The following is a 15,789-nucleotide window of genomic DNA, read 5'->3' on the forward strand; positions in this document are numbered from 1 at the left end:
AAAGGGTTACAAGTTGGAGGCTCCACTCACTCCCTGACCCCTACTGCTATCACTAGTAGTAGTACTGAGATCACTCGAGACAAGTCTGATGGGGTTGTCTATTGGTGGGTGCTTAGGTGGGTGTAGAGGCCAGTCCACAATCTGCATATTTTGGTGCAGAGTGACAAGAATAAGTTCAAAGTAAATTTATTATCAAAGTCCATATAGGTCATCACATACAACCCTGAGATTTATTTTCTTGTGAGCATACTCAGTAAATCCAATAAACACAACAGGCTCAATGAAAGATCGCACCCAACAGGATGGACAAACAACCAACATGCAAAAGATAACAAACTGTACAAATACAAAAGAGAAAAATGAAATAATTACAATAAATAAATAAGCAATAAACATCAATAACATAAAATTCCTTGAAAGTGAGTACACAAGGTGCAAAAACTGTTCAGTGATGTTGAGTGGAGTGAAGTTATTCCCACTGGTTCAAGAGGCTGATGGTTAAGGGGTAATAACTGTTCTTGAATCTGGTGGTGTGGGTCCCAAGGCTCCTGTATCTTCTTCCTATGGCAGTAGTGGAAGAGAGCATAACCTGAGTAGTGGGAGATCTTGATGATGAATGCTGCTTTCCTGCAACCGCGCTAAATGTAGATGTGCTCAATGGTGGGGAGGGCTTTACCCACGATGGACTGGACCGTATCCACTACTTTTTGTAGGATTTTCCATTCAAGGGCATTGGTGTTTCCATACAGGCCACAATGCAACCAGTCAGTGTACTCTCTACCTCACATCAACGGAAGTTTGTCAAAATTTTAGATGTCATGCTGAACCATCGCAGATTTCTAAGGAAGTAGAAGTGTTGCCGTGATTTCTTCATAATTATATTTATATACTGGGCCCAGGACAGATCTTCTGAAATGATAACACTGAGGAATGTAAAGTTACCGGCTGACACTCTCCACATTTGATCCCCATCCTGGTCACTGTGGTTAGTGGTTGGACCTTTTGTTGCTGAGTCTCTCCTTTTGCAACTGCCATTTGTTCTCTCCAGGACAACAGTCATTCCCATGCAGCTCAGTTCTCCCCGAACAAATTTCCTCCAGGTGTATCTATTGAGTGCAATGCCTCCCAGATTTTCGTTGTAATGTTGAATTTGTACAGCCTGATTTTGATGTTACCTTTGAAGTGTTTCCTTGGCCTACCAGGGGTTCACTGACAGGGAGTAAAGGATCTTCATTAGAGGTGAGTGGGCTTATCACCTCTATAAATGACACTCCATCATTCAGGACCCCCATCACCAGGACACATCCTCTTCCCATTACTACCATCAGGGAAGAGGTACAAGAGCCTGACGCCATACACTCAACATTTTAGCAACAGCTTCTTCCCTTCCACAGATTTCTGAATGGATTACGAACCCATGGACTAATTTTGTTCTCTTTTTGCACTACTTAGTTAGCTTTTAAATATATATTTCTTATTACAAATAATAGTATATTTTAGTTATTGTTTATACTGTTGATGCAAAATAACAAATATCAGATCAGTGATAATAAATCCGATTCTGCTTCTAACTCTGAAAGCTGTATTTACTGCTCAGAAATGGGCTATTTTCCCCAAGCAGTCTATATTGGTATTTATTATGTTCCACCCTCATCTTACAATATAACCTTTTTTATCTTAAACAGAGTGCATAGGCCCTTTGACCCACTATGCTGTGCCAACCTTTTAACCTACTCTAAGATTAAACTAAGGCTTCCCTCCCACATAGCCCTTTAATTTTCTATCATCCATTAGCCTTTCTAAGAGTTTCTTAAATGCACCTGATGTAACTTCCTCTACCACCAGCCCTGCCTGGCAGGGCGTTTCACACATAAATCATTCTCTATGTAAACAACGAAACTCTGATATCTCCCCACTATTTTCCTCCAATCACATTAAAATTATGCCCCCTCATATTAGCCTGACATCTATGAACCCGTAGAAGTACATTAACTGAAAAACTAGAAGTGTTGGGTAGCAATGTTCCTCCAGATATTCTCCACAAAAGAGCTTTATAAAACATTATAAACTTGGGGATATCTACTGCATCCATCGCTCCTGGTGTGGCCTCCTCTACATCAGTGAGACCTGACACAGATTAGGGAACTTCAAGCACTTTTGCTCTGTCCACCGAAGACAGGATCTCCCAGAGACAATCCATTCTGATTCTGACATGTCAGTCCACGGTCTCCTCCACTGCCATGAGGAGCCCAAACTCATAGATTACTGCAGAACATTAACAGGCCCTTCAGCCCATCTAATTTTTGCCAAACTATAATTCTACCTAGACTCACTGACCCGCAGCTGGACATAGTCTTCCATACATCTCTTATCCATGTACTTAACTAAACTCTGTAATGTTGCAATCAAACACTTCTGCTGGTAACTTGTTCCACACTCTCACCACCCTCTGAGTGAAGATGCTCCCCTTTATCTTCCCCTCCACTTCCTCATCCAGGTCATTTATAAAAATCATGAAGAGTAAAGGTCCCAGAATAGATCCCTGAGGCACACCACGGATCACCAACCTCAGTGGAAATTATGACCTGTCTACAACCACTCTTTGCCTTCTGTGGGCAAGCCAGTTCTGGATCCACAAAGCAATATCCCCTTGGATCCCATGCCTCCTTACTTTCTCAATAAGCCTTGCATGGGGTACCTTGTCAAATGACTTGCTAAAATCTATACACACTACATCTACTGCTCTTCCTTCATCAGTGTGTTTAGTCACATCCTCAAAAAATTCAATCAGGCTCATAAAGCACGACCTGCCTTTCACAAAGCCACGCTGACTATTCCTAATCATATTATGCCTCTCCAAATGTTCATAAATCCTGCCTCTCAGGATCTTCTCCATCAACTTACCAACCACTTAAGTAAGACTCACTGGTCTATAATTTCCTGGGCTATCCCTACTCCCTTTCTTAAATAATGGATTAACATTTGCAACCCTCCAATCCTCTGGAACCTCTCCCATCCCCATTGATGATGCAAAGATCATCGCCTCACCTCCCACAATAGCCTGGGGTACACCTCGTCCGTTCCATATAAATTCAGATGCATTTCCTTCTCACTTTCATCAGCTTTTCCTATTTCTTAAACATAGAAATATAGAAAATAGGTGCAGGAGTAGGCCATTTGGCCCTTTGAGCCTGCACCGCCATTCAGTATGATCATGGCTGATCATCCAACTCAGAACCCTGTACCTGGGAGGCAACATATCATCCTGGAGTCTCATTTGCGGCCGCAGAAACGCCTATCTATTCCCCTTACAATCGAATCCCCTATCACTATAGCTCTCCCACTCCTTTTCCTTCCCTCCTGTGCCGCAGAGCCACCCATGGTGCAATGAACTCGGCTGCTGCTGCCTTCCCCTGCCTTCTTACCATCATTGTTGAAGCTGATCAGAGATGCAGTGCACCATGGCGTAGATAAATAGAATCAGGTTTATTATCACTGACATAGATCATAAAATTTGTTGCTTTGTGGCAACAGTATATTGCAAGACAAAAAAAAACCTCTTTAAGTTACAGAAGTAAATAAATTGTGCAAAAGAGGAACAATGAAGTAGTGTTAATGAGTTTATAGATCATTCAGAAATCTGAAGGTGGAGGAGAAGCTGTTCCTAAACTGTTGAGTCTGTGCCTTTAGCCTCCTGTACCTTCTCCCTGGTTGTACAGGGAAGTGGTCATGTCCCAGATGGTGAGAGTCCTTAATGATGGATGCCGTCTTGGTGAGGCACCGCCTATTGAAGATGCCCTCAATGGTGGGAAAGCTTGTGCCCATGATAGAGCTGGCAGAGTCTAAAACCCTTTGCAGCCTTTTTCGATCCTGTGATTGGAAGATAAGGTGAATGTGAATGTGGCCTTGGCCTCAAAATTTGGAAAAAAGGATGAAGGAATCAAACACTGAAAGTGTACATGCTAATTAAGTCTGTTTTAATCTGTGCAAAGATTCATCTTCACGTCCCCTGGACATTCTGAGATGGCCAGTGAATGAGGATGCCCCATCTAGTGGATAACATGAACATTAATGAGTCTCTGTCACTCTTATTCCAAGGCATCTAATCAGTTTGGACTTTGCCATTTCTGAAAGGGCTGCAAATCCTTTGTCAATAAAGGGATCAACATTCCATTTTTATTTTAAGAACAGGGGAGCTTACCTCAATGCTCTGGTCAGGACCTTTATCTCAACTGATACTGCAATTACCTTGTTAATGCATTAAGGGCTTTGCTATGCAGAAATTGGCTACCAAGGTTCCTGCACTAAACAGCATTTGATATGTGCTGAATTCATGAAAGACAGAGTATAAGTGCAGCTCTTTCTCTCAAGAAAGCAGCACAAGGTTAATTGTCCTGGGATTTACCAAATTCAAGTAATGTTAACACTAACAGTTCTACATGTGCTAGGAAGAGAGAACACCATTCGCATCTTCAAACCGATACTCACGCAAGTCCCACTCAGCCATTGTTATCACTGCACATCAATCTTCTAAAGCACAGAAGGAAACAGCCAGTATAAAGAGGTGAAGAGAAAGCGTGGAACTCTTCAAGTTCGGTTTATTATCACTCAACCATATACATTAATACCACCAAACGAAACAACGTTCTTCTGGACGAAAGAGAACAACACAGCAGATATAACACACACACATAACACTCAAAGTAATATTTCCACAGATAAATTAATAAATAATAAGGTGCATTTACAACACAAGTTAAAAAGTAAACAGTATAATGCTACTGGCACTTCATACATGATGAAACCTGGGTGTTGGCAGGGAGTTCAGTAGTCTTACTGAAGAAGCTATTTTCCATTCTAGTAGTTCTTCCTAATGCCACAGTACCTCCTGTCTCATGGCAGGGGTTCAAAGAGATTGCTGGATGGATGGGAGGAATTATCGACAATGCTAAGAGCCCTGCATATGCAGCATTCCTGATAAGTATTTCTGACGGGTGGAAGAGAGCCCCCGATGATCCCCTCAGCAGTCCTTGCAATCACTTGTAGGGACGTGTGGTCAGATCTCTTGCAATTCCCGTAACTGATGGTGATACATCTGGTCAGGACACTCTCGATGGTGCTCCAGTAAAAGTTGGTTAGAATGGGGGGGGGTGGGGGAAGGGTCTCCCTTGCCTCAATCTCATCAAGAAGCTGTGCTTTCTTGACCAAAGAGGTGATGTTGAGGGACCCAACTCCATCTTTTTATACTAGCCTAGATGAAGGGTCTTGACCCAAAATATACCATGCCCATTCTCCCCTACAAATGTTGCCTGATCCACTGACTTCATCCAGACTCGTGTTTGCTCCAGATTCCAGCATCTCAAAATCCAAGACTGTTTATCGTCATTCTTCTGTAGAAAAGGATTGTCACTCCGGGTCTGATTCAGCATGAAAATACACAACAGGCATAAAGACACAACAAAATATAAACAAAACTAAACTAAATCCCAATGAGTATAAGCTATCCAAAAAACACAATGTACAGTAACATAAGACCATAAAACATAGGAGCAGATTTAGGCCATCTGATCCATCAAGTCTGCTCTGCATTCCATCAGAGCTGATTTCTTATCCCTCTCAACTCCATTCTCCTGCCTCCTCGTAACCTTTGACACCCTTACTCATCAAGAACCTATCAACCTCCACTTTAAATATACCCTATGACTTTGCCTCCACAGCTGTCTGTGGCAACGAACTGTAACTATTATAGTGGTGCGACCACTCAAGTCGAGTAAAATGTTCTCCTAAGAGGTTGTCTATTGCTGGGTCCTCAGGTGGCTGTGGTTAGTGGTTGTTCATTCTTTTCTTTTGCAGCTGCTGCTAGTTCTCCTTGGCACAACAGAGGTTGCTCCCGTGTAGCGCAGCTCCCTCTAGAGCAGATTTCCTCTAGGTCCATCTGTTGAGTACAATGTCTTTCCAGTTTTTAGATGTAAAGTTGAATTTCTTCAGTTTGCCTTTGATGTTATCCTTGAAGTGCTTCCTTCTTTCAACTGGGAGTAAAGGATCTGCTTGGGGAGACGCAAGTTCGGCATCCGAACGGTATGACCTATGGTGTTGCTTTATCCTGGTGATAATATTGTTCACGTTGGCATCTTCCACTATGCTGGTGTTAGTGCATCTGTCCTTCCAGCTGATCCTCAAAACCTTTTGTAAGGCTCTTTGGTGGTATTGTTCCATAGGTGTTGACTGTAGGTGGACCATGATTCAGCTCCATAGAGCAATGTAGGAAGGATGACTGGTCTATAGACCAAAAGTTTTGGTTGGGCCTGTAAGTTGCAGTCCTAAAAATCTATTTTCCTTAACATTTGCAGAACTGTTTGTTCTTCTTCTCAATGAAAACAGTTCTTTATGACCTTGGCTGTGTGTTTGGTATCATTGTCCTGCTACAGAATGAAGCTGGAACCGATCAGATGCCTCCCTGATGGTATTGCGTGATGGATGACAATTTGCTTGTACTTCTCAGCATTGAGGATTCCATTAATTCTGACCAGATCAGTAACTCCTTTTGCAGAAATGGAGACCCAAACCTGCCAGGAACCTCCGTTGTGCTTCATTGTTGGTTGCAGACACTCATGCCTGTAGCGTTCTTCAGCTTTTCTATGTTCAAACTGTCTCCTGAGCCAAAAATTTTAAATTTTGACTTGTCAGTCCAGAGCATATTGTTCAGCACCCCAGTCCTTGTGTATTTCTGCATAGGTGAGTCTCTTGGCTTTGTTTCCACTTTGGAGGAATGGCTTTTCGCCAGCAACTCTCCAATGAAGACCACTTCTGACAAGACTTCTCCAGACTGCAGAGGGGTGTACTTGAGTTCCAGTGATTTCTATGAGTTCAGAGATGATAACAGTGTTGGACTCCCTCTGATTTAGAAGGGATGTCAGTTCGATGCATTTCTTGTCTGCTGGACTCAGATTCCATGGCCGACCAATGCATTTCTGGTCCTCAACCTTGCTTGTTTCTTTGTGCTTCTTCAGAAAAGCTTGGACAACACATCTTGAAACTCCTGTCTGCTGTGAAACTTCTGTTTGGGACAGATCTTGATGATACAGGATGACCACCTTGTGTCTTGTTGCTATGCTCACTCTTGCCATGGTGTAAGAATTGATGATTTGCAGGTTATGCTGTCACATCTGCCAAACCCTCACCTTTTAGCTTGGTCTCTATTAGAGCATCTCTGAGCTCTGAGACGTTGCTCATTCTTTTCTTTTGCAGCTGCCGCTTGTTCTCCTTGGCACAGCCAGGCATACAGTTGAAGTCAGAAGTTTACATACACCTTAGTCAAATACATTTAAACTCAGTTTTTCACAATTCCTGACATTTAATCCTAGAAAACATTCCCTGTCTTAGGTCAGTTAGGATCACTACTTTATTTTAAGAATATGAAATGTCAGAATAATAGTAGAGTGAATGATGTATTTCAGCTTTTATTTCTTTCATCACATTCCCAGTGGGTTAGAAGTTTACATACACTTTGTTAGTATTTGGTAGCATTGCCTTTAAATTGTTTAACTTGGGTCAAACATTTTGGGTTGCCTTCCACAAGCTTCTCACAGTAAGTTGCTGGAATTTTGTTCCATTCCTCCAGACAGAACTGGTGTAACTGAGTCAGGTTTATAGGCCTCCTTGCTCGCACACACTTTTTCACTTCTGGCCACTAATTTTCCATCGGATTAAGGTCAGGGCTTTGTGATGGCCACTCTAATACCTTGACTTTGTTGTCCTTAAACAATTTTGCCACAACTTTGGAGATATGCTTGGGGTCATTGTCCATTTGGAAGACCCATTTGCGACCGAGCCTTAACTTCCTGGCTGATGTCTTGAGATGTTGCTTCAATATATTAACATTAATTTCCTTCTTCATGATGCCATCTATTTTATGAAGTGCACCAGTCCCTCCTGCAGCAAAGCACCCCCACAACATGATGCTGCCGCCCATCACAAAGCCCTGACCTTAATCCGATGGAAAATTAGTGGCCAGAAGTGAAAAAGTGTGTGCGAGCAAGGAGGCCTACAAACCTGACTCAGTTACACCAGTTCTGTCTGGAGGAATGGAACAAAGTTCTAGCAGCTTACTGTGAGAAGCTTGTGGAAGGCCACCCAAAACATTTGACCCAAGTTAAACTATTTAAAGGCAATGCTACCAAATACTAACAAAGTATATGTAAACTTCTAACCCACTGGGAATGTGATGAAAGAAATAAAAGCTGAAATAATCATTCTCCCTACTATTATTCTGACATCTCACATTTTTAAAATAGTGATCCTAACTGACCTAAGACAAGGAATGTTTTCTAGGACTAAATGTCAGGAATTGTGAAAAACTGAGTTTAAATGTATTTGGCTAAGGTGTACTGTGTATGTGGTGCAGGAATGCTGGTCTACCTTCCTTAAGGATCTCCCCTGGGTTTGCAAAAGGTTTTGTTGTTTTTCAGGTTTTGATTGCATTATGGAACTCTTTCATATTGAGAAGCTCCCTCATGTCTTCTCTCACAGATCTCTGGAGGATTTCGTTAGTAACCCTGGTTCAGCAGTGCTGTCACAGTTAAGAAGTTCTTGAAAGTATTCTCTCCATCGATCATTTAGAAAGGTCCAGTGGGAGGTTCCAGACAAAGATCGATCAGGATGGAAGATCGAAGGTGGAGGAAGGCTGCAGCAGTGAAGGGTCCTCAATTGTCTTTCACTCCATGCCACTGGACCCTGATCCTGATCTGCCAGGGATCGTGTGGTGGCTGCCTGTGCATCAGCATCCCACGTTAATGAAAATCACGTACAGGTGCTCTCCATTAAGGGAATCCACCCTAACATCCCTGATTAAATCGCATGGCAATCAGCAAGTGGTGAAGGGGCAGGATTGTGAGGTCTGGAAGCCCCTGGCCATGAGCTGGCACACTGGGTGGTTTGGACACTGGGGTTTTAGACTGAGGCAACTGCACCCACGACCGAGCACCACTCTGCACACTCCACTCAGAGAAGGGGTTGGGCTTGAAATCTCCTGACAGGATTACCGTGCCAGAGGGATCACCATACGTGGTCATGACCTTTGGAGCCTAGCATGTGCACACTCTGATGACAGTGCAACCAGTGATTGAGCAGAGAGGAAAACTGCAATCATCACCAGAGAACCAAGGTTGATCTAGCTGCTCCTTCTGACAGGTGAACAGCAACTGAAGGAGGAGAAGGGTGGTTATACTTTCTAGAGAGGTAAAGGATTTGACAAGCCCCAGATCCATAGTGTTGGGTTTGCAATAAAGAACTAACTTGTCAGTCAACTCTCTGAACTTCCACAAGTCGACGCCATTGCCATCACCCTCCACCTGGCCCTAACCAACCTGGACAAAAAAGACACATACGTTCGAATGCTGTTCATAGACTTCAGTTCAACATTCAACACAATCATCCCTCAGAAACTGATTGGAAAGCAGAGCCTACTGGGCCTGAACACTTCCCTCTGCAACTGCATACTGGACTTCCTGACTGGGAGACCTTTGTCAGTCCAGATTGAAGGCAGCATCTCCAACAGCATCACACTGAGCATGGGGGCCCCAGGGCTGCGTGCTCAGTCCACTGCTGTTCACTCTGCTGACCCATGACTGTGTTGCAACACACAGCTCGAACCACATCATCAAGTTCACTGATGACACGACTGTGGTGGGTCTCATCAGCAAGAACGACGAGTCAGCTTACAGAGAGGAGGTGCAGTGGCTAACGGACTGGTGCAGAGCCAACAACCTGTATCTGAATGTGAACAAAACAAAAGAGATGGTTGTTGACTTCAGGAGGGCACAGAGCAACCACTCCCCGCTGAACATCGACGGCTCCTCGGTAGAGATCGTTAAGAGCACCATATTTCTTGGTGTTCACCTGGCGGAAATGTCACCTGGTCCCTCAACACCAGGTCCATAGCAAAGAAAGCCCAGCAGCATCTCTACTTTCTGTGAAGGCTGAGAAAGTCCATCTCCCACCCCCCATCCTCACCACATTCTACAGGGGTTGTATTGAGAGTATCCTGAGCAGCTGCATCACTGCCTGGTTCGGAAATTGCACCATCTCGGATCGCAAGACCCTGCAGCGGATAGTGTGGTCAGCTGAGAAGATCATCGGGGTCTCTCTTCCCGCCATTACAGACATTTACACTACACGCTGCATCCGCAAAGCAAACAGCATTATGAAGGACCCCAATCACCCCTCATACAATCTCTTCTCCCTCCTGCCATCTGAGAAAAGCATTCAGGCTCTCACGACCAGACTATGTACCAGTTTCTTCCCCCAAGCTATCAGACTCCTCAATGCCCAGAGCCTGGACTGACACCAACTTACTGCCCTCTACTGTGCCTATTGTCTTGTTTATTATTTATTGTAATGCCTGCACTGTTTTGTGCACTTTATGCAGTCCTGGGTAGGTCTGTAGTCTAGTGTAGTTTTTTTCTGTGTTGTTTTTACGTAGTTCAGTGTAGTTTTTGTACTTTTCATGTAGCACCGCGGTCTTGGAAAAAGTTTTCTCATTTTTACTGTGTACTGTACCAGCAGATATGGTCAAAATAACAATAAAAAGTGACTTGACTACAGTGATCCGTGAACATCTCACGATGATCCATTTCATGCTTGCCAACAACCAGAAGGCAACCATCGTGAGCGTTTATGCACCAACGAAAGACTCACATAAGTATGAAAAAGAGGCCTTCTACACTTGCCTAGATGTGACACTGATGAGTATCTCCAAGGAGAATAGGATAATTCTCTTCGAGGACTTCAATACCAAGGTCTGTTGGAACTTCAACATTTGGAAGAGTACCATAAGAAAAGATGGCATTGGCAACATCAACTCAAATAGAGTACTCCTTCTCACCAGATATGCTGAGCACAACCTTATCTTCACAAACACTTTCTTCTGCCACAAAAACAAATTCAAGACATCCCAATTTAAACAGCAGCATCTCATGGACTATGCCTTTGTCCGAGATAGTGACCGCTGTGATGTAAATATCACAATGGACACGATTGGCACAGATGACTGCTGAATAAATCATCGCCTGATCCTCTCCACCATCCTTTCAGGTGAAAAAGAGGAGGGTTCTTAAGAAATAGACCAGGCCAAGATTAAAACTTGAGAGACTGCTTAACAGTGCAACCTAAAGCAGCTTCAGGCTACATTTGGAGATAACTTCCAATGAGAATATCTGAAGGATATTAAAAAACACTAGGGTCTGCTTAAATCCACCATCCTCAATATCTGCAAAAAACATCCTTGGGTACACGTCCGGAAAACACCAAGATTGATTTGATGATAATGACATTGAGCTAGAACAACTTATCTCCAAGAAAAGGAAAAACCTTTTGTGCCCAGCTGAATGACATTGGAGAAGCAAGGCCAAAAAAGAAGCTTCCTCCAGAGCCAAGGCAAATGTTCAGCGCAGGGTCAGGGAGCTAAAGAATTCTTGGTGGACTGAGAAAGTCCTGGAAATCTAGAGGATGGCAGACTCTGGTAACACAAAAGGCTTCTTCAGTGCCACCAAAACAGTCTATGGCCCAAGTTACTTCAGATTAAAAACTCTGTGCTCAAAGGATGGGAAGAACTCTTATATATAAGAAACTGACTGTATGTACATAAAAGATATGTAGTGGCGGTGGGGGTTGTTGGGATGGGTTAATGGATCTGTAGTTTTGCGTGTCTTAGTTCCTTCTGCCTGCAAGGATTCTCCAAATACTCTAAATCTACTAGTGAAACCTAATAATCGGCTTCGAAATTTTCACTCAGACTGATAGAAAAGCAAGATAAAACAATAAAAAAAATTGACGCATATATGTGTACACCTTTGCTGGATGGCACTGTAGTGTAGTGGTTAGCATAATGCTATTACAACACAAGTGATCACAGATATTGGTTTAATTCCTGCCACTGTAAGAAGTTTGTACAGTACATTCTCCTTGTGACTATGTGGGATTCCTCCATAGACTCCAGTTTCCTAATCCCAAAAAATATACAGGTAAGGGTTAGTGGGCTGTAGATATTCTGTGTTAGTGTCAGAACAAGACGACACTTGCAGGCTGCCCAGCACAAGACTCGTTGATTTGATTTGATGCACACAATACATTTCACTGTATGTTTTGATGCTTCAATGTACATGTGACAACTACAGTTCATCTTTAAAATTTTTATCTTTTGCTTTTGACTGGACATCATTTTACCATATTGTCCATTCAAATTGCAATTTTAGCACTTGTTAAGTTGGAATGGGAATTGGATTAGTTTATGATTGTCATATGCATCAAGATTCAGTGAAAAAAGTAGTTTTGCAAGTTATCTAACTGGTTCATTTTAAAACATTAGTACTTTGAGGTAGTACCTTGAGTAAGAAATTGCAGAATATAATGTTACAGTTACAGAGAAAGTGCAGTGCAGGTCGGCAATAAGATGGAATTGCTATGAGGACGTAGATTACTTTATTTGTCACATTGAATAATACAGTGAAATGCGTCATTTGTGTCAACGACCAACATACTGGTATGTGTTGAGGGCAGACCACAAGTGGTGCCATGCTTCTGGTGCCAACATTGTATGCCTACAACTTACTAAACCTAACCCTTATGTCTTAGGAATGTGGGAGGAGACTGAAGCATCTGGAGAAAACCCATGTAGTCGCAGAGAGAACGTACAAACTCTTTATGGACAATGGTGGGAATTGAATCCCAACTGCTGATTGCTGGCACTGTAATAGCATTACGTTAACTGCTATGCTACTGTGCCACTGAATTCACCTTTAGTGTACAAGTGGTTCATTCAAGAGTCCTAGAACAGCAGGATAGAAGCAAGTGATGCATGTCACTCTACTGTATGTGTTGGATTAGACTGTGTAATTGTAATTTCCTTTGCAGCTTAACAATTGTTCAAAGTTCAAAGTACATTTTATTATCAAGTACATATATGTCACCATGTACAACCCTGAGATTCTTTTTCTTATTGGCATACAAATCTATAGAATAGTAACTATAACAGAATCAATGAAAGACTGCCCACCTACTAGGGTGTACAACCAGAGTGTAGAACACAATAAACTGTGCAAATGCAAATATAAATAAGTAGCAATAAATATCGGGAACATGAGATTAAGAGTCCTTGAAAGTAGATCCATTGGTTGTGGGAACATTTCAATAATGGGGCAAGTGAAGTTGAGTGGAGTTATCAACTTTTGTTCAAGAACCTGATGGTTGAGGGTTAGTAACTGTTCTTGAATCTGATGGTGTGAGTCCTGAGGCTCTTCTACCTTCTTCTTAATGGCAGCAGGGAGAAGGAAGCATGATCTGGGTGGGGATCCCTGATGATGGACGCTGCTTTCCCACAGCAGTGTTTCATGTAGGTGTGCTCAATGTTTGTGAGAGCTTTACCTGTGATTACCTTCTTGTATTTTATATAACTACTTATATACATGTAACTGTTTAGTATATTTAGTCACAGTATGTATATGCAATTGTTCAGTATGTCCCTGAGTGGTTACAGTTCTTTATATCATTCTAGAAAGCCCCAAAATCTTCTCTGTCATTGCATTATTTGTAGAGGGGTTATTTGATTGATTAACTCTTAACTACGAATTTGAATACAATGTTTCTCATCTATGGTGTATACAAAAGGTGGACCATGTTGGTCCACCATCTTTTTCCTTAGTCTTTCTGTTCTCTGTTCTTAGCTACTAGTCTTTTGCAGTTCTACATTTCCAAATCTCTTTGTTCTCTTTGCAATAAAACAATCATGGAACAACAAGTGTTCTGGCTCTTTCCCAACATCCAAAAGAGCACTGAATCAAATACATCAGAATCCAACAACTATGTCTGAGAGCTTGGTGGTGAGATGAAAGAACGTCTGAGGTGGAAGGGGTCTTTGATTGAGAACAGTTCAACACAGGAACAGGCCCTTCAGCCCACTCCACAATGTTGTGCCAAACCAGCTAAAAAGTAAATTAAACAATCCCCAGAACTAATCCCACCTACCTACATAGTGTATAGAACAGCTGGTTGCTTCACCAAGGCAGCTTGAATACTCTAATCAGACACAGGGTTTGAGTGTCTAATGTGATACAAACCAGTGTGTGAACACTGTATGTCAATAGTACTCACAAATATCCAGCTTAGATTGAGGTTTATGCTGCTCAAGGGTTAAAGTGGGGGTAAGAGGAATGTCATTCCAGGGAATCTTCCCCTACTTCTGCCAGGCAGACTTATAATTCAACTAAGCCAGAAATCAAATTTTTGTTTTGTGCTGTATCTAGGAATGCAGATCCATAATTCAATAAGAGTTGTGTCACAGGTAGATAGGGTTGTAAAGAGAGCCTTTGGCACATTGGCCTTCATAAATCAGAGTATTGAGCAGATGCTGGAAATCCAAGCAACACACACAAAATGCTGGAGGAACTCAGCAGGTCAGGCAGCATTTATGGAAAAAAGTAGTACAGTTAACGTTTTAGGCCGAAACCCTTTGGCAGGACTGGAGAAAAAAAGCTTAAGCTGAGGAGTAGATTTGAAAGGTGGTGGGAGAAGAGAAAGAAAACCAGAGAGAGAGGGGAGGAGTTGGCATGTTATGTTGAAGATGTTTAAGATGATGGTGAAGACTAATTTTAAGTACTATGTGCAGTTCTGGTCACCTATCTACAGAAGTGATGTAAGAAAGATTGAAAGGGTGCAGAGAAAATTTACAAGGATGTTACTGGGTCTTGAGGACCTGAGTTACAGGCTAAGGTTGAATAGGTTGGGACTTTATTCCCTAGAACATAGGAGAATGAAGGGACATTTGACAGAGGTGTACAAAATAATGAGGGTTATAGATAGGATAAATAAAAGCAGGCTTTTTCCACTGAAGTTGGGTGAGACAGAACTAGAGGTCATAGGTTAAGGGTGAAAGGTGAAATGTTGAAGGAGAACATGAAGGGAAACTCAGAAGGTGGTGCAAATATGGAACAAGCTGCCAGCCGAAGTGATGGAAGTGTGTTTGTTTTCAACATTTAAGAGAAGCTGGATAAATACACTAGCAAGAGGGGTATGGTGAGCAGTAGTCTAGGTACAGGTTGATGGGACTAGGCAGAATTATACTTCAGCACAGACTAGATGGGCCAAAGGGCCTGTTTCTGTGCTGTAGTACTCTATGATTTGGTGGGTATGGGTAAGAAGTGGGTAAAAGTGAAGAGCGCAGCACTTTGATTTCTCTGCAGCTTACTAGTTTATTGGAGGGTAACACATCATTTATATCGACATTTTATTAAACTATAGCAAACTTGATGCTTATACAGATGAGAAAGTATCTCATGTCAATGATAGGGCACACTGAAGAACAGCAGATAACAGGTAAATTGATTCTGCCCTGTGTCAACAAGGCAGAGGGCCATAAGAGACTCCAGCAGCTCATTCAACCCATTCAGTCTGTGCTGCCTCTCCATCATGGCTGAAATATTATCCCTCTCATCCTCATTCTTCTGCCTTCTCAGAATCATCAGAACACCTCAGTAAAACATCCAGCACAATCAACGATCATCACACATTAAATGCTGGAGGACCTCAACAGGGTAGGAAGCAGCCCACTATCAAAAACATGTACAGAAAGGTGCCGGAAAAGGGCCGCATCACCACTCGTTATGGAGACTGCACTGCAAACAGAAAGGCTCTACAATAGGTAATCAAACCTACCCATTGGCACCAGCCTAACTACCATCAAGGACACATATACAGAAATGTGGCCGAAAGGGCCAGTAACACCATGAAGAATCCCCC

The 15,789-nt window shown here is 42.5% G+C and overlaps 1 protein-coding gene across 2 annotated transcripts in view; it reads right to left on the minus strand.

Annotated features, from left to right (window-relative positions):
- Positions 1–15,789, minus strand: part of nhej1 (nonhomologous end-joining factor 1) — a 395,026-nt gene that overhangs the window by 100,795 nt on the left and 278,442 nt on the right. The window lies entirely within an intron of this gene.

This window comes from Hemitrygon akajei, chromosome 5 (genome assembly GCF_048418815.1).
Source record: "Hemitrygon akajei chromosome 5, sHemAka1.3, whole genome shotgun sequence".
Lineage (NCBI taxonomy): Eukaryota > Metazoa > Chordata > Chondrichthyes > Myliobatiformes > Dasyatidae > Hemitrygon > Hemitrygon akajei.